Here is a 27,993-nt window from a genome sequence, read left to right as displayed (position 1 = left end):
TTCATGTCAAAATGCCTTTATTTTTATCCAGGCCCCACATCACTGCCCCCACCCAATCTGTGGCACAGGCTCTCCACATGGCTTGCTGAGCAGGGGCCTCCATGTGCACGTGACCCTGGGCTCCTCAGGGAAGGCAGTAGGTTGTATAGTTATCTTCTAAGGGGCAACATCACTGCCCTGAAACCACACAACCTACTACCTCACCCTGCGGGGTCCATGTTCTGGAGGAGGCCCAGCCGCTCCCCACCCACCCTGGCCACAGGCCGCCAGAGCCATATGGCACAGCTGGCACAGGGCAGGGGGGGAAGCGGAGACAGTGGCTCAGCAAGAAAGGCCTGTACCCACCAGATGGATCAGGGACGTCTCCAGTGTCTGAACCCACCGCCCCAGGGACAGTGGCCTACAGTCCAGCTGCAGGCTCTGCCCACAGGGTGCCCAGGCAGGCTAGAACCCTCCTCTCTCTTCCTTCATGGAAAAGCTGCCTTGTCTCTATGTAGATGGAGACGCTGCCATTCAACAAAAGCCTGCCCTCAAGCTGGAAATCCTGGGCATATGCCAGGTCTGGAGTGTGTGGCAACTCTGAGACACAGTTGAAGGTCCAGCCCACACCCTTTCTTCAGGGAGGCCTGTGAGGCCAGGCCTGATAGCCTAATATGATGGGATCAGGAGAAGCAAAGCCGCTTCAGTGTGGTCAAGGGAGAGGAGGTGCCCTGGAAATGCCACACGTCTGCACACCCCCACGCCTCAACCCTTACAGAAAAGCAACAGACCAGAGAGGTCAAGGGACTGTCCAAGGCCCCTGTCAGACATGGCAGCTACCACCCCCGTGCCCCCCTCGGCCTCCCAAGTCAGGCTGGCGTTGTGTTCTCTGTAGATTATTGCAGCCACTTCAGGAAAGACAGTAGATTGTATAGTTACCGCAGAGCGGGGCAGAGCCCAAAACCATACAACCTACTACCTCACCCCAAAGGCCGTCCGTCAGTCTTGGTGTCGAGCTGGATGCTACGGCTTCTGGAGATGCCTCCTAGAGAAGAAGAGCTGGGAACATGGTGAGGGGCCCAACATGGCCAGCTCGGTGCTAAAGGGTATCAGCCGGCAGCGGACTGGGATTCCCCCACAGTGGGCCAGGACACTTAAACAAAATCACCACAAGCAGAGAGGATGACGGAAGTGGGGGCGGGGAGAAGAGAGCAAAAGCTGACCAGTTCCTAGGCAGGAATGACCACCGTGGGGGAAGGGTGTCACTTGTCAAAGGCCAGCCAGGTTCAGGGAGCTTCCAGCGTCCACCTGGCGGAGACCCAGCCTCTGTGGTGGAGCACAGGAAGCGCTGGAGGCACCAGGACTCCAGCGAGGCGGCGGCCTTGGGCATGCACCCCCCTCTCACAGGAAGAGCCCCTCCTTGAGGGCTCTGGTTCTGTCCCTGCCTTCCCCCCAGGGTGGCCTGAGCTGACCTTGCTACGGGAGGCTCAAAACCATTTTTTTTTCCTTGTGGGAGGCAGCCTAGCTCCCCATGGTGGCCAGCTGGGCGGAAGTGCAGACCCTGGCTGGACACGGATGGCCAGGCTGTCCTTGGCGACTGGCACTTCCTGAAGCCAGCGGGGGGCTCTGTATTTGGCTCTGAGTTTGGGACTCCCAGAGCGTTGGACAGAGCCCAGCAGGGAGGAAGACCTGGTAAGGACAGGCGGGCTGGTGTGGGTCTTGCCACTCACTGTGTAGTGGGGCAGGTGAGGCCCACTCTGGGACAACAGTCAGTCTGTACTGTGAGTCTGCACTGCTCACAGTCACTAGCTTGCAGGGGACCCTTGGGCAAGTATACTGTAAGCCCTTCTTATAAGCAAGGCCTACAGCCTGCCCAGCCACGCAGCAGCAGTGCGCTCGAGCATCCTTCCCACCTTGTAAGATGCTTCTGTAGTTCTCTGCTCCCGGGTACCAGCAGAGTCTTAAAGACTCTACTGCAGGCCTCCTTCCATAGTCTTCCAGGGCAGGCACCAGGCTGGGTGGAGTCATCTACTCCTCCAGCTGTGAGGTGGGGTCACTGTGAAGACACCGGCTCTAGCCCCCCAGGTGGCTCTGCTCTCAGCAGACAGGTTTGCCCAGCAAGGCAGAGGGAAGCTCTGTGCCCAGTACCAGGAGGCCAAGCACCTGATACCACACCTCCCTCTCTCTCTGCCAAGGGTCACAGGAGCAAGTCCAAAGACCCTGGAGCCATTAGGCTTAAGTCCACACTGTGCACCCAGATCTGGAGTCTATGAGACAGAGTGGATTGGGAACACGGCCCCAAAACGCTAGTGTGGCCTGGACCTAGGTGTGCAGGCACTGTCCAGTCCTAGAAGAACATCTATGTGAGCCTCAGGGGTGCTATCCCCCTGCCTCAAGCCTGTACCCTTTTACTAAGAGACAGGTCAAATATCCCCAAGGATGGTCCAAGCAGAACTAGTGAGAAGGAAGGCATGGGAAGAGAGTGGCTCAGTCCCACCCCCACCCCGTGTTCCCATCTATGATGAGTGGACCAGGTGGGAAGGTGGAGGTGTCACTGATTGGCCATGGTTGACCTTGTCAGTTCCCAGGATGCACCTGGATGTGGTAGAATGACCAGAAGACACTTTTGCCAACACCATCTGAGCCTTTCAGAAACACCTTGAAGGAGAGAAGGCACACCTCATCACGGGCCTCTCAACATTTTGGGTTCTGCCCCTGGCCAGCAGGATACCAGAACTGCCTGGTAGGTCTGAGCTGCCTCTCACTGGGGACCGTTGGGGATTCTTCGCAGCTCCTTGGCCAGTGTAGTTAGCAATCAGCAGGAGACTGATACGTGCCACCTGTGATAGCCCCCAAAAGTGCTTGTCCTGCCCCTGTCCCTGACTACCCTCCCCGAGTTTGGGCTTCATTGCAACATGCAGGACTCAAGCTATAGGAGAGAAATAACGGGAGACAAGCACCCTGGTCCCTCCTTGACCATGGCCACCACCCCTGTGCCTTAGCCCAGGCTGGGAACAGATGTGATTCTGTTTCCCTCATCTGGCCTTCTTTCTCACACCAGGCACGACTCTCCTGGCAGTCACTGCAGATGGTCCTCCATCACTGCTGGGTGGTGTGGGGGTATTAGGATCACACTGGAGGGCTGAGTGATGGTGATGGGGGACAGAGAGAAGAGAGCTGCCTTTGAGGTCCCCAGAGAGCTCTCGAGGCTGAGTGACCTGAAGGGCGTGAGCCTACAGACAGTGTTGCCTCAGGGTAGCGAGGCTGCACCTCTTCCACTCAAAGCCAGTAATGAATGAAACTGCAGCTCCGTTAAACCATATCCAGCCCTGGTAGTCCGATGTGGGGTCAAAGATCATCTTATCACAGTGCATCATGGGTAGATGAGATGAATCCCCTGGGGGTGGTCTGCTGGTGGGAGGCACAGGCCTCCAGGTAAGGATGTCTACGCTGAGGTCCTGGGGCAGTGGCAGGGAGGGATGTGGTTCTGACCCTAGCCTTTCTCACTCTGAGGTCTCCCATGGCTCCCTACTCTCCTGGGGAAGGACAGTGAGGCTCCACTCACCACAGGGAAGTCGGCAGCATGCAGAAGCTCCTGCTTGGCACCACTTCCTGACCTGTTTGGGTTTAGAAACAAAAGCAACCATCGTCAGCTTCCGAAACGAGACAGCCCAGGCCCCGGATGCCTCCCCTCACTGTACCCTGCTAGCCCACAACACAGTGACATTTTCATCCAGTCTCTCTGCTGCCTGGTGACACTCTGCAGCAGGCAAAGGTCTGGATGGAATGGCCTCTCAAACCAGCCTGGTGTTGGACGTGCTGGCCAGAGACTATGACTCAAACTTCGTCCATGGTGGTCAAGCATGTCTATGTGGGTGGCCAGTGACCCACGTGGCCACTAACTGTGGGGTCTGAGAGAAGCAGAGCCGCAAGGGGACAGGCTCATACTCTCTCATGTACACTGTGGTAGTTAGCTGGACCCTGGAAAGAGTTAATCCTCCCTCAGAGGTTGGCGGCAAGACGCAGCTTCCCAAGATAGGGCGAGTAGGACCTGAACTCTCCCTCCCTCCGAGAGCTGAGACCCAGAGTCTCACGGGACCACAGGCTTCCTCCATGAATCAAGTCACTACCCTACTTCCTTTGGGCCCATTCTGGCGAAGGCATCATGGCAGGGCCAGCAGAAAGATGGAAGACCAACCAGGGACATGGTGGTAGTGAGGGAGCAGCCCGGCCAGCTGAAGGGCTCTGGGGCTGAGCCTTGGGTGCGGAACAGAGACAAGCCCTGCCTGGGGTCTGCTCAGTTCTGTCTGTCCATCAAGCCAGAGCAGTTTGTTACAAGCCTTGCTATTCCTGCACAGCTCAAGGAAAGGAAGATGAGACCATTGGCTATTGAGGGTCGTGAGGACACAAGGGTGGGAAAGGCCCTCCTTCCCTGACTACCAGCCTTGCCTGTTACCACCATGACGGCCAAGCTATCCATTGGACACCCTTTCTCTGATTCTTTCCACTGTGCCGTCAGCCCCGCCCCAGTCCACAAAGCAGCAAAATGCCCTGGGCTAGCCTCCTCTGCCCTCCTTGGCCATCTCCCAGGCCCTCCCCACCTCCTGGCTTTTGCCCTGGTCTGTCTCTCTGCTGGGAACTACTGACCTGTTGTTCCTGTTCCTTTCCACAAGGTTTCTGCTCTCCAGGGGGCCTCACTGTGCCCAGGGCGCTAGTCTGGTGAGGCTGACCCACAGGTATCTCTCCATGCTCTGGTGGCAGGCCCGGCTACCATGGACTGCTCAGTTCTGCCCTACAGGGGGTACACTGGTTCCACGAGACTCCGGAAGGGTCACCCTTTCTTGGTCTCCAGAGCTGAATGTGAACGAGTGAGGAAAAGGCCCAGTTCATACTCGAGAAGTGTTTAGATGTGCCAGGATTAGCTTGACCACTGACCTCTGCCCTGGGGGGTGGGACTCACATAAATGCCTCCTTTCTTAACGGGTAACAGGGAAGGGGGTCCTGAAACAAACCAAAGGGACCCAGTGGGGCGAGGCTGGATGAGGGCCAGTGGCGGGGCGGGCAGTGCACATGAATGGCGATCCTGAACAGGTCGCCAGGGAGTGAGCAGTCAGCAGGCACCCTGCCATCTGCCAGCTGCCACCTCCCAGCCTTGCTCTAGTCCTGCAGTGTCTGCCCACGGGCAGGGTGCCTGGGGGAGGAGCCAGGCTGGCCAGGACAGGTGCGCCAAAGGCCTAGGCAGGCAGGTGGCCCTTTCAGGGCTGGGCGGATGTCTGGAGGGAGAGAGGCAGACAGACGGTGTCACCCTGAAGTCACCTCAGGCTTGGCTTGGGGCCACCAAGAGCCAGACCCCCCCCCATGACAGCCTCCCTCTCCTGGCCTCCCTGATTAGGTTTCTCCCATAAGGCCACCAGTGTCTCTGCTCAGTAGGCCGTGCCAACAGCAAGTCTGGGAACGATGGGAGGGGTGGCATCCGGCTGGGCAGAAGGCGGGTCTCCTTGTGAACACGGCCCATAAAGTTAGCAAGATGCATGCTTACTGACTAGGCCTGGGTCAGTGTGCCCAGAGGCAGGCCATGCCTACTGAGGAGTCTCTTGGGACTGGCTAAGACAAGCATGTTAGGGGTGACCAAAATCTCAGTCACTAAGACAAGTGAGGCCTTTGTGTAAACTTTAGCAAAACAACTAATGTGATTGCCCGAGACATTACAAGATCATATTTGAACAAAGATGACCCAGGTTTGCTCAGTGCCCTGGCTTCAGACTGGACTGCTCTGACAGGCCTGTGGGGAAGTACCTCACAGGCTTGAACATCCTTTTCCAAAAGTGTACCACAAGGATGCAAGGTCAAACTTGGAGCTAGCATCTAAGTGCCTTGAACCTGGCTCTCTCTAGCCCTACACACCTCACACTGATCCCGAGGTGGATTTGACCTGCACTGGGCTTTGAGCAGACTCGAGAGCTGCGGTACCCTGGTGGCATGCCCACCTCTAGAACAGAGGTAATGAACACTGTGTGTGACCCATAGCAAAATTCATGAGAGAGAAAGGGAGATTCAGGGTCTAGAGCCTGGCTGGGGAGGCCCAGATCTGAACCTAGCTCTCTTCATCTAGAAATAGGGTCCGAGACAAAGTCAGTCGGCTCTGTGCCTTCTCTGGAGGACTAGTGAGATAGCAGTCTGGTATGGACAGCAGTGGGAGTCATGAGAAGTCACTGGCATATGCCTAGGACAAAGCACTGAAGGCCTGGGGTACACTGGAAAGGCCCTCGCGGGGCCCTCCTGCACCCTGCACTCCGCCTGGGGCTGGACATTTAGCTACAGGTTACCAGCTTTGGCCACTCAATCTGCAAATATTCCCCCACCCATGCACAGTCCAGGTCATAGGAAGGTGCATGGGAAAGGACTTCAGATGCCACACTGTGGGGCACATGCTCTGCCTGCTATTTGACTCCCTCTGGACCTGGCCCTTCCTGGGGAGATTTTTTCTCATTCTAGGAAGCCTATATTCCAGGACCCCGGGAGGGTCCATTCTAGCCTGGCACATGGGAAAACATTGGTCCGGGCAGGTGGGCTTTGGACTGCAGGGTCTCCCCGGAAGGGGACATGGCCTGAGCAAGCCTCACCTCACGGTGACAAAATGTTCTTCCTGGGAGCTGTGGGAAGAAAGAAGCCTGGGGCTGGCATTCAGCTAGCTTCCTAGATGAGACAGCTTGGTCCTACTGTCTACACATGGCTTCCTGCTATCCTGGCAGAGGGCACGGGGCCAGGCAAGGCCATGGAGCAACCCCCATGCTACCCAGGAAGAGTCAAAGATTTTATCCCACACCCTTCCCTGCTTCACAGGGAACTGCCACCTAGCTTCTTTTAAGGACCCCCAATCACAGGGGTGGCAGGGCTGTCTGACCATTCCTGGCTCCCAGAGCCTGCCCCATTTGTCCTACCTCAGGAAGTTGGAAAGTACTGTCAGTATGACCCAGGGATACTGGGGGTGCTGTGGGCCTGGATGGCGTCATTAAGGCAGCATAAGTCTGGGAGGTTCTGCTTCTGATCTCTAGGGAAGCAGAGGAACCGTGTGATAGGGAAAAGTTTCCTGTACCTCAGAGCCTCAGTGGCCCAGTGGGTGGCCTTGCTCTTGGAGCAAAGCGGCCTCCTCTAGCAAGCACCAGGACTACTTGATGACATCATAGGTTACCCAGGCCAGGAGACAGATTGGCCGCTGTGAAACCCTGGCATTCTATATCACGCTCAGCCAGGGATCCCCAAGGTCCCTGGTCAGGTAAAAGGTATGAACGGCATTTGGAGGCCAGAGGCTTTTCTCTCAGGGAGACCTAACTCAAATCTATGCTTGTTGATGGCCACACTCAGGAACCTGGTACCAAAGTACAGACATCATTTCTAGAACCATCTACGCCAGCCCCACCTTGGCCAAGGACAGTGCTGGTGGCTGGCTTTCCCGATTCTGATGTATAGCCTCCTTCTCTGTTTGCTTGGTGGGTAGTAAGGCAGAAGTGGAGCTGGATAAGGGGCCAGGACTCCCAGGCACCCTTGCCAAGCAGCTGGCTGTGCCAAGCCTGGGGCGGCCATGGCCAAAGCCAAGTGGGGGAGGGGGCGCTGGTCCTGGGCTCTGTCCAGGCCACTCAGGGCAGGCGGGAAGCAGGGGTCTCCTCCTCTCCAAGGCTACCGTTTGTTTCAACTACAAAATGGCGGAGGGCTGTGTCGGCCATTTTGTGGCACCCTTGGAAGACAAAGGCCGTGAAAGCCAGAGGGTGGGACCAGTAGATGTCTGGCAGGGAGGAGAAAGAACAACCTACCAGAACAAGGCTATGCCCTAGGCTGAGGCCCGAGATGGTCTGGTCAGAGAAAATGGGTCAAGCTGTCCCCTTCCAGGCTCTCCTCCCAGCCAAGCTTCAAACAGGCTCCAGGCTTCCAGTGACTCCCACACTTCCCCTCAAGGGGCTCTGGGTGGTCCACGGTGAGGCCTCCCGGGCCTGAGCTCCTCTCTAGAATCTACAGGATGTGTCCTTATCTGTCCCGGTTGGGAGGCCCCAAGCCAAGGGGCTCAAGTGCCATCCTATGCTCCAGGAACGAGTGGGCTAGATAGTTCCTTCCTGTCTGGGGCCAACGGGTCAAGGGATCAGTTGCCAAAGCGGCCATCAACAGGACAGATGCCAGGAAGGCTTTCTTCAGGCGCATACGGCTACTGCTCTCCCCACTTTCTACAGCTCCAACTAGAACAGCCCTTAGCTTTTTCATCTCGTTCCAGCTGCTTCTTAAACAACTGACCGTCATCTATTCAATTCCCCTTTCCGGCCCCTGGCTAGGGGTCCCACTGCCCCCTCACCACAGCTGGTCTCCAAGCCTCTCTAGACAGAGGGCAGTGGGCACTCCAGAGGGCTGGAACAGGTTTTGCAGAATTCCTTTGTGCCCCCCCTCCCCATCCTAGCCTCTGCTGTATTCAGAATCCAGTTACACACTCGGGGCAAAGGAAACAGCTCTAGGGGTTACAGGTCTCACCTCAGGCTGCCTCCTTTGGACCTGGGCAGAGCAAAAAATCTGTGTGGAGTACAATCCCACTTCACAGGTAGCCAGTCTGAGGCCCAGGGGGCAGGGACGCTACAGTCATAGAAGCCACCTTGCAGGGTGGGTGGGTCATAGGAGAGATGTAACTCACACGGCCAAGGATTCACGCCTCTGACAGGGACGAGTCAACACGAATCCAGGGCAGGGCCTGTGACAGAACAGAAACAAACAAAAACGAGAGTGGAATTGAGAGGAGTCCATGTCATCTTTACAGGGTAACACTGCCACGTGACGTGGCAGGGGCAGGTGCCACCAGACATCACCTGTTCAGCCATAGTAGCCCTGATAATGCTATAGAATGTTAACAGCACAGTGGCCTCTTTTAATCACTAAGGGCTTCTCAGCGGGAAGCTGCATGGTTCTGGCTTCAAGTCCCCAGCCACTCAAGAGTGCTGTAACCTCATGAGCCAGTTCTGGGTACACACTAAGGACCCATGGGTGTGAACACAGTTTCGGGGTGGTAGTGACACTGGGGACTGAACTCTACCCTCTACCACTGAGTGTCATCTCCTATCCTTCAAAATTTTTATTTTGAGGGTCTTGTTTGAGTTTCCCAGGTCCACCTTGAATTCATTCTAAATAGCTCAGGCTGGCCTCAAACTTTCAGTCTTCCTAAGTAACTAGGCCTTTGCGGTGCAGCTCAGCAATGAGAGCATTTGGTACCTTCAATGTGCCAGGCACTGTTAAGTTCCTTACTACCAGGGTTCACTTTGTCCTTATGACAATGGGATCCTTGGCTAAATGGTGGAACACAGAAAGGCTGTGACTGTGCCCTCCACCCCACCCCCGGTCACGTGACAGCATGCGTGTTTTCATCCTCCCATGTGTTAGGGACGGGAACTCGGGTACACTGTGACAGGTGACAAAGCTGTCCAGAGGGATCAGAGCCTGAGAGAGTCCCAGGATGCTCCCTATCATGGAAGGCCAACAGTGTCTTCCTCGGGGCCTTTCAGCCTCCCAGGGATGCCTCTCTAGAACCATCCTCACTCAGCCTGGCTGGCAGGGGGTCCTCGGGAGCTGGAGGCTAGAATACCACATGAAGACAGAGCTGGTGCTGGACCAAGGCTTGGACTTTGTGGGTTATCAATTACACTGGAGCCAACGACCAATGCAAGGTATTTGTAAGACTAAATAAAGAGTGTCCTGGGGCTGGACATTCTTTAATGGCTCAGCAGTTAAAAGCACTTTTTGCTCGTCCAGAGAAGCCTGGTTCTAGTCCAAACACCGTGTGGTAGTTTATAACAATCGGCAACTCCAGTTCCGGGAGATCCAGTGCCCTCTTCTGGGCTCTGGGGGCACCTGGCACAAACGTGGCACACAGACACATATGGAGGCTAACAATGGCACACGTTAATTGTTTTTTTTTTTTAATTTTTTTGTTTGCTTGGTTTTTGTTTTTTAGAGACAGAGTTTTTCTGCATAGCCCTGGCTGTCCTGGAACTCACTCTGAAGACCAGTCTGGCCTCGAACTCAGAGATCGACCTGCCTCTGCCTCCTGAGTGCTGGGTTTAAGTGTGTGCTGCCATCACCAGGCGAAAAATCTTTTTAAAAATGTTTAAGAGATCTGGAGCTGGAGCTCCGAGAGTGGAGTGACTGCCTAGCAAGCCTCCAAGACAGGAGGATCAAGAGTTCAAGGTCACCTTCAATTACATACAGAGTACAAAGTCAGCCTAGGCTAGAGACCTTACCTAAAAAACACAATACTATCTGGCTATTAGATAAATCTGTGTCCTCCCTCGCCCTCCAGAGGACCTGGGCACCTGGTCTCCTGACTGGGAGTGTCAGACCCTGGGAATCTGGAAGTCCCATATCTAACTTCCAGTGTGCTTCTCCTTTGGTTGTCCAGCCCACTGACTCAGTTTCCCCAGAGACTGAGCAAGGCCATGAGGCCACCACTTGCTGGGTTGGTGGTCGGCTGAGGCTTCTTGGCTACTTGCTGGGGCCAACACTACAAGCACGGTAGGAAACATGGTTGGCTAAACATGCAGTGGTGGAGCTCAAGGCCAGGGGCTTGCCTGTGCTCAGACCTCCCAGGCCCAAATCCAGTCTGGCAGATTTCATGGGGTGCAATTCCAACCTTGCCAACTAAACCCTGGAGCCCCAACTTTTCCATAGCTTCCCAGTCTAAGCTGGTGTCTCAAAGACCCCATGGTCCAGTGTGTCCAGGACACAGGGGAGATGGGGCTAACCCTCTCTACCCGTAGGGATCCCTAGAAAGTAGAGGGATCCCTAGAAAGTAGAATGGAACGGTAAACCCCATATTGTGTATTGTGTGTGTGGGGGGGGGGATGTCTCTGAAACTAACTGTCACTAACACCCGCACTAAGTAAGCACCTACTGTATACATCCAGTGCATCTTGTGTGCATGGAGCTAAGTCGGGACTGCGTCATGGACCAGAACTGGCCACTCTCCCCAACCCAGCCCATTTTTTCTGTTCCAGACCCTTCCTCATATGTCTTGGCCCAGGAGCCCTCTGGGACTCCCACCTTTGCTCCTGACGCCCTGCACCCACAGTCTTCCATACACATTAGCTCTTGGGACTCAGAGACGCAGGGGCACATTCCCAGCGTGAGCCCTTGTAAAAGGCAGTTGGACCCTAGAGGTTCATCTGTGCCCATGGGACAGTGGGGGGGGGGCTGTGTGTATTAAAGGTATCACAGGCAGGTCTGTCTTAGGGTGGGTACCCCAGAAAGCTCAGGATCTATGAATCAGAGCACCTTGGCCAAGAGCTACTAGGTCCCTAGGGATACCTGGGTCAGCTGCATTCTTGAGGTATGTTCAGGTGTTCTGCTCAGTCTCTCTTCCATCTCTGCCTGGGCCCTCCCACTCTGTCTTACCCCATCTACTGAACTCTGAAATGCCCCTCCCCCACCAGCTGTCTATTTGCCCTACTCTCAAGCACTGGCTGACATCCCTCACCTCAGGTGCAGACACAGAGACTAGGGTTGTGTGTGGCAGTCCATATACACCAAAGCACAGATAGCAGAGGGGTCCCAGGCCCAAATATGGGTTTCTCTAGCTTATACAAGAAAGTGTGAGACCCTGCCTGCAGCCTGAGTGATGAGACTGCCCTTGACCACGGCCACACCAATTTCCTGGATCTAGATTCATCTGTAGGCCCAAGGCTATACTTGCATCTGGCTCCTTGCAGGCAGGGACAAGTGTGAGCACAGCTCCCAGGTCCCTCTGAGCACAAGAGACCCAGGGTTCCCAGTGCTAACCGTAAGGTGTCCAAGGCAGAGGAAACAGGACCTTTACCACTGAGTCCCGAGTGATACTGTAGATATTGTACCTGTCCTGAGGTCACCTCATTGTGCTCCCAGCATCTCCCTCTTGATGGCTGGCACAGAAAGATGGCCCAGTCTAGGGTCCTGGGTACACCTGGATATGCCCAGACATCTAGAGTCCCAGAAAGAAGCTGGCAGGGGTTGAGACTGCCCCGTCAAGGTCCAGCATATGCAAACCTCCAGGTCTGTGTGGCTGCATGAACCCACAGCAGTATCTAGGAGAGCTGGGGAGGTGGCTCTGAGTTCCAAAAACAACCAAAATGTTGATCTGACCTGGGCTGGACATGGTCCCTGAGCTTCAGAGGTCACCTGGGAGAGTTGTCCAGAAGAGGCTGAAGCCTAGAAGGAAACAGACACCAGTTAGGTGTTGGGGTACATCCATAAACACTCCTTTTGTATTTATATCATTTCCTACAAACATCAACCTGCAAGGGTCCCCAAAAGGCCTTAGCACAGCTTAGGAGACACCTGGAACTCAGGGTAGCTCATGGCCAAGAGACTATCCATGTGGCCCCACGGCCAAATGTTGGGGCTCAAATCTCATAAAGTCCTGGGCCTACCCCTCCTACAAGGACCTGGTCACGAAGGACCGAGAGGCTGCATGGATGAGCCACACACAGAGCCATCCCTGGAGGTAATGGCAATGCCAGAGAACCTCAGAGTTCTGGCCAAACTGCTGGCGCTGGACCTCTGGTGGGTGCCAAGGGCAGAGTGGGCGCCCTGCCCCACCTAAGTGATGTATAGCAGGGCCAGACCTTCAAGTGGCTAGGTCATCCCAATTGATGAGGCCTCTTGCACACCCTCCTCAAAACTAACTTGAAGCCATGGAGCCATACAGGTCTGGGCTCCTAGATACAGGTCCTCTCTCAGTCATATGGAGAGAGAAGGCAGCACAGCGTCACCCACTGGACAGGGGCAGATACAATGCCTCAACAAGAGGGCTGTCCTGAGCAGCACCAGCATGCACAGACGCCAACTGGATGGCTCTGAGTCGTGGGGAGCTGATTCTGAGCCCGTGGAGGCTGGCTGAGGGGAGGCTGGGATCGGGGTTGCAATCTGGCTTCGGTGTATCACAGTCTGCCCCTGCCAGGGAACCTACAGTTTCCAAAGACTGTCTAGTCCCTGGGTCTTCCCCCCTGAGCTACAGGTATTTAAGGGTCGCTATTCAGCCCCTGATCTCCACCAACAAGTATCTCTGCCCATTTTGTGGACCAGTACACTGATGTTAACAGAACCTATCTGGATAAATGGCAAGTAGAAAGGATGCTGGAGGAGAGGGTCCAGTATGCCTACTGCAGGACTGGGCTAATTCTGCCCTCCACCACGGGCAATCTGTCCCTGCCGGATTCCATCTGCTTCAAGAGGACAAGTCAGGCCATCACAGCCTGCAGGGCAGAAGGCAGGGCTGAAGCAGGGACCCGGAATCCTTGGCACTGTCTCCTGTCCTGTCCTGGGCAAGGATCTCTCCCGCTGGTTGGAGGCCAGGGCGAGCCCCTGAGGGGATGGGGGTTGGGTAGGCCTGGCGCCAGGTAAAGCCTCTGAGGGGAGGACTGGTCCTGGCTTCTCTTGGAGTCTCCTGTCTGCCTGTACACAATCATCTCCAGGACTATTTCTGATGGAGTGATGGAGTGAGATCTCTGCCCAAGTGGGGCAGACGGCTACCTGTGTATGAGGTCCTCCGGGGTCTTCTGATACACGTGACTGGCTTTCCCTTTCCTGGGAGGCTCTCTGGAGCAGCCATGTTCTGCAAGACATAAGGAAATAAAAACACGAGGTGTCAGCTTGGCAGGTCATGTGGCTTGGACAGAGAAAGGTCAGAGGTAGCATGGCCCTCCCTTCCTTGGTTACTCCCACTGCCACCTCTAGATAAGACAACCCAAGCTCTATTCACTGTGGCCTTGGCACCAGAGGCCAGGAGTTCCAGGTCACAAGAGACAGAGGACAACACAGAGAGCCAAGCCTGGCTTTAACCAGTTCCAGCCGGCCAGGAACCACATTCCAAACCAACTCCCTGCCAAGGCTCCTAGGCAGCCAAATCACACAGAAGACCTAACCTCTACCCTAGAGTCCTCTGTGACTATAGAGGAAGGGCTCATGGGGCTTGGTTTACTGGTGCCTGGCTAAGATCCCCCCTTAACTCCAACCCTACTGTGGTACCCACAATTCCCTGTGGGCAGAATGTCCTCCAACCACCATAGATCACCCACCATAGACCATCCCAGCATGCACTGTCAGACGGCACTAGCATTGGGAGTCCCTCCATCTCACCTCCCAATGCCTGTACTGCCCCTGCAGACTTGGGATCTTTCAGACAAGGATGTCCTTCAATTTGCATATATCGCTGGGCCAAGCAGTGCCTGGCATCCACAAGTGTTCATTACCTGCCTTACTCTGGGAATGACACTTGATATCTGGGGCTTATGAGGTACAAACAGGACTTTGGGGCATTACCAAGAGGTCAGTAACTTCAGTTGTCACTATGAGCCAAGAAGCGGGTGATAGGCCAGGACAGACAACAGGACACCAAGACAAAGAGTCAGCCCTGACCAGAGAACTCCCAGGCTCCCCCTCATCCCTACATATCTGTGTGTTTTGGCCTTGGACAGAATTGCCTGCTTCTCTCCTGCCCTCCCGAGTCCACCATGGTTCAGGCATCCACACTTCCAGGAGCTCTGGGTTGTAAGAAAGCTCAGGGAATCCTCTTAGGACTGTGGCCTTCTCCAGGATTTGTCAGCATAGGACCAGAGCTACTCTCTCATGGACAAGTCAAAAGCAGTGAAGGTTGTCACCTCATCCTGCTTAGATAAGCATTATCGCCAGAGAGTGATTTTTCATTAAACTCTCGAGGACCTAGAGGGACTCGGGATTCTTTACTAAGGTGCCGGGCCCTGAGGCCCACTAGGGACTGCTGGCATCCCTCCGTCTCCACAGGCTGCTAGCACCCACAGGTGAAACCGGGAGCCCATGAGAGCTTCATGCTGTTCTTCATTCACACAGGGCTGTGAATGCTCCAGAGAAGCCAATGGGTAAGAGGGAAAGGGAGAGCCCAGGGCTGGGGCTGCTAAGTCCAAGCCTCCAACCCTATCTTTTGAGAAAGGACTGTCCTGGACACTTGACAGCTAAACCCCTCCCATCTCTTCTTTTGCCCTGGACCAAAAGTAAAGCCCCCTCTACTTCTGGGCCCACCGTGTACAGATTACCCAATTTAATGATCCCAGGACAGCTGCCCGCTGTTCACAGATCCTGCAGCCTGGACAGGCAATCCCACGTCCTAACCTCACCAGGGGAACGTGGGCTGGACCCATCTCTTGGACTCCAAGGCCTCACTAGGAAGAGAACCTCAGGAGCATTGAAACCAGAAAAGCTTGCACCTGCTTGGGCTCAAAGAGGGGCATTTCCACAAGCAAAATGGTGGGGTGCCCACAAACCAGCAGAAGAGCCCCCCTGCTTTCTAAACAGCACAACTTCATGCCTCTAAACTAGGTCACAGGTATAGGGCCAGGTGACACAGGATTAAGATGGTCAGCCAAGGGAAACAGAGATGTTGACCAGACCCTTGGTGGGGCTGAGCACAGCTCTATGGGGTCAGTGGCCGAGGCTACACAAGTCACTTCGGGCCCCTATGGCCATAGGAAGGCCCATGACTCCCATGCTGACTGTACAGAGCTCTGGCCAGCAGTCCAAGAGTGGTTCTGAGAACGCTGGTTCCACCCTTAGTAATGCAGGAATGCACCTGACTGTACGTAGCTGGCAAAGCTCCCTCTAACTTCAAACACTGGCCCTGGGCTTGGGTTGTTTTTTGTTTTTTGTTTTTTTTCTTCTTCACTTACTCTGTCCATAGCAGTAATGAAACAGCAAGGCTGAATAATTCCCCAGGAACCTGGGACGAGGGAACTCACTGGGATCCAAGGGTGGGCAGATACTACATTATTTACCATAAGAGCCTCAGAATAAACCACAGAGGTACACTGCCCCCTCTCAGGCTGATGAGTCTCCCAACGCCGTCCCTCTGTCCCTTAGAGCTTATGCTCCATAGCATAGCTACTGGTGTTCATGGCCCATCAAGGTAGTACTGAATTTGTCAGGTCAAACACCAGGCTGAAGATCCTAGAGGCTTGGGCCAGCCCTACCCCAACCTCATTCCTACTCAGACTCACAACCATACAATTATGTGTATCCGCAGGGTGCAGTGGGGCCATGACATCCAAGTAGGTTGGTAGAATGGCTGTCCCTGGGAGAAGTCCGGCTTTATCCAAAGCCAAGAAGCCAAGCATAATCTCCCAGGTTGTGTGGCCTTCAGGAACCTGTTTTCTCTGAGCCATGCTTTTGTATCTAGGAGTGGCCACTTATACCTACAATTTACATGGATTTCACAGGTTAGAGAGAAAGCAACTGGGTGGGAGGCTCCGCTAGCGACCGCCAGCTCCCACTAAATGTCCGATTGATTCTAAAAGCCAAGCCACCGCCAGACACACGACCATCTGCCCTCCCACCTGGAACGCTTAGGTAAGTCTCACAAACGATGCTGTCTGTGACGTCAACATAACAGACCTCGATTCCGGGGAAAAACCAGTTCTGGTTTCTTTTCAGATGTTCTTTTCAGATAAAAGACTCAGAACATTATAGCTAGCACACAAGGGTCCTGCCTTAAAGTGGCACCATTGCTGTGGTCATGAGCTATCTGGACTTGGAAAGCCCCTATGGGGTCTGCTTCTGTTAGGAGCCTCATGCATGTTGGTAGATGGTGTTAACCGCTTCCAACGTCACACCTGTTTTGGGAATGTCTCTGTTTTGGGGGACAAACACGTAGTGGTAACTTAGGCAGGGTCAGTTTCTCTCTGGACAGTCACTTCAGTGTTTTCTTTCCAGTGCAAAAGGAACAGCATTCATGAACCAAAACGTCTAGGACACAAAGGAAAAAAGAAAGCAGAGGCCAGGTCTGGCCTGGCCTACAACCCAGCTGTCTGTGTGTGTGTGTGTGTGTGTGTATGTGTGTGTGCATACGTGTGTCTGTCTGTGTGTGTGTGCATACATGTGTCTGTCTATCTACCTGCCTCCACAGGGGTTCCTGTGTGTGTATGTGTGTGTGTATGTGTGTGTGCATACGTGTGTCTGTCTGTGTGTGTGTGCATACATGTGTCTGTCTATCTACCTGCCTCCACAGGGGTTCCTGTGTGTGTATGTGTGTGTGTATGTGTGTGTGCATACGTGTGTCTGTCTGTGTGCATACATGTGTCTGTCTATCTACCTGCCTCCACAGGGGTTCCTGTGTGTGTATGTGTGTGTGTGTCCATCAACCGGCCCTCATAGTGGTTCCCATGTTCCAGGAACCTGGTGGGCTGTGCTGGGCACTGCAAGAGTGCCCACCAGTGACAGCGTCATAGCACCTGGCCTGGGGAAGTGGGTGGTTGCTCCGAGTGTCCTATCTATACAACAAACACCTGCAGCTTTGTGGGTCAGTTCTCCCGGTCTCTAGGGAGACTTCAAAATCAGGGTCTCAGGTTGAAGCTCAGGAATGCTTTCAAGACAGCGGCTTCAAATCTGGATTCTAGAACCTTCCAGCTACCCACCAGTATCAGAGCTAAAAGTGAGGCAGATGGAGACACTGAGGCCCAAGGCTTATGAGGAATGGGCCCCGGGATACACAGTTCTCACGCACCGGCCAACAAGGAGCTCGAGTGCACATGTGTGCACACGTGTTATACAGTTATAACCAAGCTACAGGACAGCCAATTTCACTGGATGAAGACATACTGTATCTGTTGATCACAGGCCCCAGACGGTGAATGGCACAGGAAGGCGAGAGACAAGGTAGCCGCAGTGGGACTGTCCTCTCTGCAGGAATATGCAGGCCTGTCTGAGAGTTAGGAAACCACCTTTATTGAGCTGTAGTTCCACACGTGTGGATCATCCCTAGAGAACACTGTTTCACGGCACTGGAAAAAAGTCCCTGAGAGAGGCCCCAGTCAGGTGCCGTACCTGGAGGCATGGGGGACTTCCGTCCACTTCCTTCACTCTTGGAATGTTCCCCCCAAACACACCTAATCCAGACTGTAAGACCATGAGTGGTTATAGCCACCCTGCCCCAGGATCTCCCAGTGTAGACACCGGGGTGAAAGGACCACCAGGGTTGTAAGTCCATAGTATGGGTGTTGAGTACAGGGCTCGGAGGGCTTCGAGGTGGTGACACAGGATCCTAATAAAATGAAAGAGGGTTGTGGAGACACAAGGCTAGTCGTGAGTTCCGCCAAGACTTGGGCATGGTGGCACACACCTTTAATCCCAGTACTCCAGGAGCAGAAGCAGGTGGGTCTCTGTGAAGTCAACAAATTCCAGGCTAGCTAGAGCTACACTGTGACACCCTGTCTCAGAACAAACCGCAGCAGTACGTGTTCCGCTAAGGACACTGGCCTTCAACTGGGAACAGATGGGAGCCCTCGTTCAGGTGGAAGGGATAGGTAGTGGTCTCCTTTTTAGCTGCCCACTCAGGTCCCTGCATCTGCGAACAGAGGTACAGGCTAGGATGCTGTTTGTGAGTCTGATCTCGTAGCCCTTTTCCCTCGGTCTGTAGAAAGGGGCTGGGTCAGGTCGGAGTTCTCTGAGGCCACCCAGATACCAGATGTCTGAGCCCGGCACTGAGTGAAGCTTGCTCCCCTTCACGGTGCCTCCTGTGAGAGCCAACTTGGAGCTCAACTCCGGGAGACAATGTGGAGGCTGGGTGTTGGGCAGTGCCCACTGCCTCTTTCCTTCCCTTCTCCACGACTGGTCTCTAGGGCATGGGGGGCCCAGAAGGACGGGCAGTGGAGGCAGTCAGAGGAGCCAGTCCGCCTGGCAGTAAATCATCAGGCCATGCTTTGTAATTATCTGGGCACTTAAGCTCCTCTATCTTGTCTCTCCCTTCCCTGGGGAAATTTCCTTCATTTCCTTCGCGTTCCTAGTCTCCTGGATGTCTAAATCAGTCCAGGCCAGGCCCAGGATGCTGCTCTCTCCAGCCCTTCTGGCATACAGCCATCAGGTTATATGGTTTGCATGCTGGACAGTAGCCATCAGAGGCCACCGTCCCCATCTAAGTTTCCTCCCTGCCCAGGGCAGAAGACTGAAAATGCCATCACACCCACCCTTGGAGGTACAGACAGCATCCTCATGGGCTACTTTCCCTGGCACAGGAATGGGCCAGTAACCCCGGGAGGTCTAGGGATACAAGGCTGGGGTGGCACCTGAATGGGAAATCAAACAGAGACAGTATCGAGAGAGGGTGCATGAATGCATGGGCAGTAGCAACTGGAATGTGTGGCCTGTTTTGCTCATCTTAAGGACCCTGCACTGATACCACTTGGACCCCGCCCTGACCCCTCCTCTCGTCTAGTTCTTACACAGAGTCTGAGTCACTGCCCCTATTTTGCAGATGAAAACACGGAGGCACAGAAGGCAATGTCAGTGACTTGGATGACTCAGATGGCCTGATACCAGCAGCTCTCTGGTCCTGGTGTGGGACCAACGTGGGTAGAACTCAGTAGCCTCAGTAGTACCAGTGCCAGCAATGGTCTCTCACAAGCAGCCCACGTGGAGGTTGCTCCCAAGTCCCCCAGAGCCAGTGCCGATAACTACACCCACACTCTCTAATTCAGCTTCCCGATTCTGAAGGGGGTGGCATGCTATGATGCCCCCGGTATAAAGGTCAGCCAGGTTGAGCTACCACAGACACATATAGCTCTGGGGAGAACCTCACAAAGTCACTGTGTGCGTCCCTTTCACGGGCCTCCCTGCCTTCCTAGGGATGAACCCACCAAGGTTTCAAAAGCTGGATCTCATTTTCAGCCTACACCGCTGATCTCCGGAAGCCTCTCCAGTCGTTCGCAGAGCCTGCTGGCAGGGCTGAAGCCTCCTGTCGCTGCATTCATAGCCAGGTCACTGGGTGCCAAACAGATGCTGAGGGCTCCGGCTGGCTCATGGCCTCTCCAACCACCGACTCTGCTACATTCCAGGACCGAGCTCCCTTAAAATACCCTTCCTGAAAGCAAACAAAACCCGGGCCTGAGAACCGAGGCCCCGTCTTCTTTTTTATTCCTCACCCTTCCTCCCTCTTTTCCTTCCTTTTTAAATACATCTATAAGGGACGCAGGGAAAGCCGCTGGCTCTCTCGTGCTGCAGATGGGTAAACCAAGGCCCAGTGACAGGAAAGGGGTCCAAGACCCCATAGGTTTAATGGCTGGGCAGGAGTTCCGGAATCCAGACAGGACTAACTCAGGCGCCCAGGTTCTCTGGGTCATTCAAATCTCTATAGGGATAGTCTTCGGTGAGGAAGGACCAAGTACTGATACCATAACTTGCCAAGACCCAAAGCATCCCCAGTGTTCGGCAGGGCCCTGGACCCACCTGATACTCCCCTGATGGAAGCCAGCCAGTGTGGGCAAGGCTGAGACCCTTGGGCTCCCTGGCACAGACTGAGTGGTGTTCAGTAAATGCAGGAAGAAGTCTCTGGGGAGGCCTTGAAGCTCAGGGGCAGGGCTCCAGAAAAGCAGGCTGCTCTAATGGAAACCAGTCAGTGGCTAACCCCCCCTCCTTGGTTTCCATGGGGACAGGATAGGAGGTGGAGCTCTGGCGTGGCTGCTGCAGCAGATGTGGCCTGTACAGGGTTGGGTGGGGGGGTGGCGCCTGGCAGGGAGCCCTGGGACGTGGCAGGAGTAGGGCTGGGCGCAGGGCCCTGCAGCCATAGCCCTGACGGTCAGCTTTAGGGAAGAGATCAGGGTGGTGGGTCTACCACCTCCAAGAAGTCGCCTGGATTCCTCAGGTGTTCCAAGTGCATAGCCTGAGCCTCCTCAGGAGGGATGGAGCCAATGGCATCTTAGTGAGGGCTTGGCCCTCCTGAACATATCTGCATTCGCCACGCCAGCCATGCTGGTATTCTGTGTGCCTCAGGCCTGCTGGTACTTGTAGAGAGGGGGGCAAACCCCTAGAGCACCACATGGTCCTCTCCACTGTACTCTGGATGGTGCTGCTGGGTCTCCTCCCACAGGCACACTTGGCCTGGTAGGCTGAAGGACCTAAAACCTGTGCCATGTGACCATGAAGAACAGAGGGAGCTTGGCACGACTCTGGTGTGCCTGAGACTCTGTGGGCTTGGGGATTCAAGCCCCCAGCATGGGCCACACTGACTGAAGGCTGGCTGGGGTTCTTGGAAGGCTCCCTTGCTCCCTGTGTTGACACAGCCCCTATTCACCATAAAGAACTGGCCTTTTAGGAGACCACCATGACCTGGGACACAGCATCTAGTTCCAGAGTCCCGAGTAACTCCCTGCCTCAGGGCCCCGGGGGAACAACGACAGCACCATGTCCCCTCCTTCTCTCCCACTGTCACCCTGAGTGTGGCTCACAGCAAATGAGACCATGACGGTACGGAGACCAGAGGCTAGGACAATGTCCTGGACCCTTCAAACCTCCATACCCAGCATAGAGGTGTTGGTAGTTCTGTCAGGGAGGGGTCTTCAGCACCCTCAAACCTACATGAATTCCAAGCTGCAGGAAAGATCCTTACTGGGGTTGGGTGTCTGAGGAGAACCAGCCAAGGTCAGCCTCCAACAGGCAGAAAATAAACGGGGGTCCAAGATCAGATTGTTCAGCACAGCCATGGGGAAGATTGAGGCTAGGGTTCTGTTACCCAAGCTGTGTGGATGTGGCAAAGTTCCTCGACCTCTCTGAGCCTGTATTTTCTGGTATAGAAAAGAGGACGTCCACCCCTCACTAGACGAGGACGTCTTCCACCAAGGCGGGAGCTGTGTTCTGTTTATTCCACATTCTAACTAGTTCAGCAAGGGTTCTGGTCAGATGCTGAGATAAAATCGAATCGAATCGATTAAAGTTAAAAATGAACACATTTTAAAACACGGCCATGGTTTTTAAAATGCATGCAAATTCCCAGCACTTAGTAGGTACTCTGCAGAATCGGAGTCACACAGAGTAAGACATGTTTGTGATAGCCAAGATGCACTGGTGCTCTCTGGGAAAAGCCTACTGCGACCAAGCTCTCACCTTGGGCAAGGCAGGGGCTTTCAGTTGTGGAGGTCTCCATTGGGGCCCGCCCACCTGGTCTTATCCCCTCTTTTGGCGATTGGGCACTGACTATAGTGGCCATGCCTTTGCTACCCTGGGACCTAGCTGTGAGGTCTTAGCTGCACGCTTGCCCTTGGAAGCACCCACTTTCAAGTGCCTGGCATGACCCCTCAGCTGGATGGCCCAGAGGGTCACCTGTTCAAGAGTGTCCACATCTCAGAGCTTTCCCAGGGTGCTACAGTACTCTGGATGCAGACCTGAGATCCTCAGACCCCAGCCCTCAGGATCTGAGTCTCCCAATGTGCTGGCATTAGGTGACTTCATTCTACGTTCACAGAAAAGGCCTGGCAGGATAGAATGTGTCTCCCTGACACTAAGACCTCTGATAGCAGCCATGTTGGACTTTGAAGGGTCTACCAGAAGGTCGCATGTGCTGCTGGTAGATGAAATAGGTCATTAATAGGAACTGTGAAAGCCTAGGCCCAGGTGAGGTTCATCCCACGAGCCCAGGCAGGGCGAGAGCAGGCAGGATCCCAGGATCCCTCCACCCACGCCTGAGCCAGAAGCATAGGCACACCTACCCCAGGAATCCCGGGCAGGGCTGGGCACCCAGGAAACTGGGCCAGAGGTTCCCACACATACTAGTGTGGCCAGGCTACCTCCTGAGCACCCCAGTTCCAGTCTCGATCCCCTACCCAAACTCAAAGTTCAAAAGCCTAAAGTCACAAGGCCCAACGCCAAGGACTCTTTCCCACAACTGCGACCCATCAACAACCCTGCATCTGGCCAAATGTCCCATCCCATCACAGATCTTTAGCCTCCCAAGAAGCCCGTGTGTCTGATGGTCTCCCATTTCGAGAAGGGGACGTTGAGGCTGAGGTGAACAAGTACCTCTCACTTACAAAATCGGGCTTCCGACATCTTCCTACTGGGACACAATGAGGTTATAAAGACAGAAACTCAAGGTCTTCCCAGCAAAGAACTCCCATGAGCTTCCTCCAGACTCAGACTGGTACTGTAACCCTCTCTTTAAAAACCAAGCCCCAAGACCTGTGAGGAGTACCGGGCGGGCTTCTGTCCCATCTCATTCAACCCTTCAGTTGTCTGACAACCGACAAGCCCTGCCCTAGGCCCTGCCTGTGTGCAGGCATCCACAGACCTGCCTTGGAAGGCCCAGCCCTGTGGGTGGCTCCTTGGAAGAAGGCCCCTAGCAGCTGACCAGCAGCAATAGCAGGACTTCCGGGCAGCTCCCCGCCCTAGGGCCCGCCTTTCTAGATTCCCCGCTCTGGGCCGCCATTTCCTCTGCTGGGCCCAGAGGCTCACTCACTCTCATTCCTCCGGGTCTGCAAATGGCCGGCGCCTGGAACTGTCCATCCGTCCACGTAGGGCCTTGCCTGGGTCTGACGACTACCTCTGACTATCTCTGCTCTGGGACTGACTGCACCCCACCACCCTCTACCTCAACTTACCCCAGCCTAGGGATGGGGGGCTCATTTCAAGGCCCTAGGGACAGCGATGGGCTGTCTACTGCAGTTATTGCAAGGGTGGACAAACGGCTCTACGATCCACTTAAAGAAGAGAGACAGAATCTAAAAGACACTGCCCACCTTGGTGGAAAATGCGTATCTATAACCGGTACCCAGGCCAGGTCTGATGCTAGCCACCGGGGCAATACAGACGCTCATATATGTGTGTGCATGTCACACACACACACACACACACACACACACACACACACACACACACACCTCTGTGCATGTTTCTCTGCAAAGACCTTGTTGCACATCCATGTTCCAACCTGTACATGTGTGGGTACACACCAATGACCCGTGGGGACTTTGGAGGAAAGCCCATTGGGACCCGATTCCTGACCTAACTGCTCAGCTGGCTGAATCTTTCTGATTTTCCCACCTCTCCAGGTGGAAAGGAGAGGGGAGTAATGCTTTGGAAATATTCCAAGGCTCCAAAGTATCACAAGTAAGCAATAATTGGGCAAGGACGTGCTCCGTTAACTGAGCTTTCTGGTGTTAGGTAGGCCTCTGCTTTCTGTTCCCATTATATAGACAAGGAAACTGAGGCTCACAAAGTGAACTGACTTATAGTCAGAATACAAAGCCAGCCCAACTTGCCTTATGGCCCTAAGTATGTGCTCTTCCAAAAGTGACGAGCCATTGCACCCCTGGCCCAAACAGTACATGACACGACATTGTCACCACCCTCTTGCTTTGCCTTTGCCTTCACGGTGCCCAGTCCAGGGACACACGTTCCCCTGACTCTGAGGCAGCAGCGGACAGACTGGCAGACCCGCAGGAAAAGCAGGAAGAAGTTAGACATTCAGACTCACCGCTCCTAGCCAGCTGGGGAGGATTTCATCAATGTTCCACTGTTCGCTAACATCTCCACCAACAGGTAGAAGCCTTCAAATAAACAAGCCACAACAAAGTACTTCTATTAACAAATGGGTGCGGGGGCTGGAGCTCCCGGGGATGAGGGGGGGAGGGTGGCGGAGTACAGCAAGGCCCTTCCCTTCCTCTCTCCCAATGCAAGAGCCTCAAATGCTCTCTACAGGCAGGGAACACACTCCAGAAGTACAGAGGTCAGTGTTTAACACACGGGAAAAGGGGGCGAAAGTGCAGCTTAGCACTGGTTACATCATCACCTGGACACAATTCCCCAAATAAGCAGTTATCATCATCTGCAAATTACTGTGGCCGTAAAAGTGCTCTGGCCTCTAGTGTGTGGATACAGCCCAATAAAATCTGCGTTTCCTTATCTCGCTGGGACTATTTTTTTTATACCTACTCTATGCAACTGACCTACTGAAATCTTTTTCAAGTTTCGACTTAAATGTATTTTTGGACGATTTGAAATATTTATTATTTGTTTTTTTTTTCATGCAGGTCTCAAAATAATTACATGCACATTGACCCAGAATAGCCAAGGGCTGAACCTCCTTATAGTTAATAAGCTATATTAATAATTCCATGCCCCACAAGCTGGAATTTAAGGGTAGTGCTATGGTGTTCACGCAGCAAAATGAGATAAAAATTGGTAATTAATTAAAACACGGAAGGACTTTTGACACGTGGCATTTGGAGTCTTAAAAGATGGTGGCAGGATAGGTGAGCTGGCTCTACAGGTAAAGGTACTTGCCTGCCAACCTGAGTTCAATTCCTGGAAGCCACACGGGTGGGGGGAGCAGTGATTCCTGCAGGGTGTGTTCTCACCTCCACGGGCGTGCACGGTATGCAAATGCCTACACACACACAAACGGCACGCGTCCGTGTGTATATGGAGACCAAAAAAATCTAACAAAGCAGAGGCACTCTGTCAGCCCTTCCAGAAGATCAGGGAACACGCTCGCTTCTCGACACAAATGCAGCTTGTTTATTTTGACCTCAGTTCTTCGAAATTGTTGACTCCACAATTAAAATATGCCGTGTGTTCCAACAAGTACCAGGCAGTGGTAATGACAGACCAGCCCATCTGTGCCTCGAGAATGTATAATTTCTGTCTATAGTGGAATTTATATAGAAGCAATGATGTGGAAAGTGCTTTGCGTGGTACTTTCTTTCTATTTTTTTTTAATACTGTCAAAAAGAATTGGGTGCCATGGAAAGCACTCAGATCTGAGATTTTGCCCATTTTTTTTTAAAAAAAAAAAACAACAGAGTATGACATTTTACATTTGGGGGACCAGGGAGGGGGTCTGATGCTAACGGAATTTAAAACTTAGGTGGCAAGTGGATATTTACAATCTTCCAGGCACACAACAACAACAACAACAACAACAAAAAGAAAAAAAAACAGTGTGACAGACATACACTAAAAGCAATGGGTAAACTGACTCAGAGTGGAAGGTACTAATTTAACGGTGAAGATTATTTATATGAATTATTTTTCTGTTACTTTCCCCTATCTTGTCCAAAAAGAAGATCAATTAACATTCAAGAAATTCTACTGCACATCCATCCAGAACTTAAAATTGGAGCTATATTCACCTACACTAACTATTAAAAACAACAGGCGAGGGGTAGGCAGCTGTTAAAATGCAGACTCGAGCTCCTAACTTCCCTTTTCTTCCTTGCCTAATTCTCTCTTTGCCATGCTTTTGCCTTTGAAATGTATTACAGTTTTTTTCCCCCATTACTTTTATTTTGCCACTAGTGTTTTATCCGATGCTTGCTAAATATTTGGGTGGAATGAATCCTCCAGCTTGCAGCAGCAGAATGTGGCTGTCATAATCGTGAAAATGTTTTAATTATCTCAGCTATATATGCCTGTCTCCGCAGCCCCAAACCCTTCAGTATCGACTGCTGCCTAGCGTAAGAACAAAAGCAGCCAGACTGGGCTCCGTTTTCATATTTGGTGGAGTCTGCTCTGGGCGGCTGCTGCAGCCGAGCTCCTGGACACACAGAACCCATGTGCCTCTGGACTAGGGAAACAAAGATGTCTGTACTTGGGAATTTTCCTCTTCCTGCACAGTGGAACTTTCTGTGTAGGATTTTCCAGTTCCCATAAATCAAGACCCCAGCTACCCTTAAACATTGGCTCGACCAGGCTGTGGTCGAGGGTGCTTTTGTCAGTGTGCCAGAGGGGTGGAGGTGAGCAGGCAGCTGAGCTCTGCAAATGTCACCTTTTTTATAAAGGATGGGGCCTGGGACTAAACTCAGACAGCCACTAACTCAGCTCACGGGCGATACTGGCAGGGCGGGTTACACAAAGGTCTTCAGGGGCTCCTTAGCACCCATCGGACACAGTTTAGGCTCTGTGCGGCCTGGCACGACTGTTCTGGTGAGGAACTAGGCTGAGACGGGGTCTAGACAGGCCTGGGAACCACTTGGTGCTCTCTTCTAAGGATTGCCTGGTGACTCGTGTTCATGGGCACTTCTCACCCAGCCTGGCAAGGGGGTTACAAGCTGGGCACATTACTATGATATAGATAGATTCCCTCCTCAAAATTACAAAAAAAAAAAAAGCCTTAAAAACAAGTGCTTAAAAAGCAGAGTACAAAACCCCAAATCTTCCCCACACTGAGCTGTCATCTGAGAAAACCTTTCTTCTTTAAAAAAAAAATAAATAAATAAAAATAAAATGAAACGAAAGGCAGAAAGGACTAAATCCCTAAACTGTGGAAATGGTGGCATTAGGGATACGGGACAGAATAAAAGAACCTCTGTTTCGGAACCCGAAAATACTCCCTCCTGTGTGCAGCCAGCCCTGCCTGTGCCTTTTGCTGAAGGACCTCACGGTGGTTCTGGGTTTTTCCCCTCTGCCATTCCCGGTACTGCCAAAGTTTTAAAAAAAAGAAATGGTAATGAAATAATAAGACCCCCTCCAACAACAAAGCGACACAGGCAAGGAAGGGCGGCTTGCCGACTGATGCCTCCTCCAGCCCTCATTCGGCTCCTCATCGAACACGCAGCCACCGCAAAATACCGAGCGTGTGTTTTCATTATCATTTTGAAAGCCATAGCTTTGGATCTTAAAAATAAATGGCTTGGTTTCTCTCTCTTCCCTGCAGTTTTTTGGCAGTGCCTGCTTTACTCAAGACTGGGAGGAGGAGGGGGGGCTCTTAAATAGAATTTGGGGTTTGGGTTAAGCCAATTAGAGGGAAGGAGACGTAACAGGCACGGGGCGCAAGATGGCAGGGCCCTCTGCTCATCCCCAGCAGGAGAAGGGGAGAAGGTCACTTACCAAGGAACTGAAGGACAGGGCCACTTTCTCAAAAGCCAGGAAATGAAAACGATGTCCCCTGCCCTGGCTGGGTAAGAGGGCTCCCGCCAGCCAAAAGGCTGTCTCCAGGTGCCAGTCTCTGCCGGACAGACCCTTAGGCCTCCCGGGCTCTGGCATTCATCAGTCCGTAGGTCCTGGCCTGGGCCTTGGCTACTCTGGCACCCGGGATTAGGACTGCCAGGAGCAAGTGGCGCTGGGGGAAGGCCCTGCTGCCAGCCTAGGAGGACGAGGAAAATGCTACTTTTGTCTCCTGCTCTCTCTCATCTGGCACTGGCTCCCAGGGAGGGGGGGCAGAGGCGGCCGCTACAGCTCAGCCCCGCCCACCGGGAATTTTCGAAAGATGCTCGTGGGTGCCTGGAG

At 53.5% G+C, this 27,993-nt stretch overlaps 2 long non-coding RNA genes across 2 annotated transcripts; both read right to left on the bottom strand.

The window, feature by feature from the left end:
- On the bottom strand, positions 1–27,898 carry LOC125407380 (uncharacterized). Its single transcript, XR_015735674.1, has 6 exons — positions 27,595–27,898; positions 13,510–13,591; positions 12,121–12,186; positions 8,494–8,707; positions 4,627–4,833; positions 1–3,596 (listed from the first exon to the last, which is right to left on the bottom strand). It is a non-coding gene; the product is annotated as an uncharacterized LOC125407380 (long non-coding RNA).
- Positions 17,706–24,655, bottom strand: LOC148118993 (uncharacterized). The gene is made up of 2 exons (XR_015735675.1): positions 24,242–24,655; positions 17,706–19,858 (listed from the first exon to the last, which is right to left on the bottom strand). It is a non-coding gene; the product is annotated as an uncharacterized LOC148118993 (long non-coding RNA).
- Positions 27,899–27,993: the final 95 nt, after the last annotated feature.

Source organism: Myodes glareolus, chromosome 19 (assembly GCF_982192425.1).
Source record: "Myodes glareolus chromosome 19, mMyoGla1.1, whole genome shotgun sequence".
Classification (NCBI taxonomy): Eukaryota; Metazoa; Chordata; class Mammalia; order Rodentia; family Cricetidae; genus Myodes; species Myodes glareolus.
Note: the sequence above shows the minus strand (reverse complement) of the source record. Positions and strands in the feature narration are given on the sequence as shown.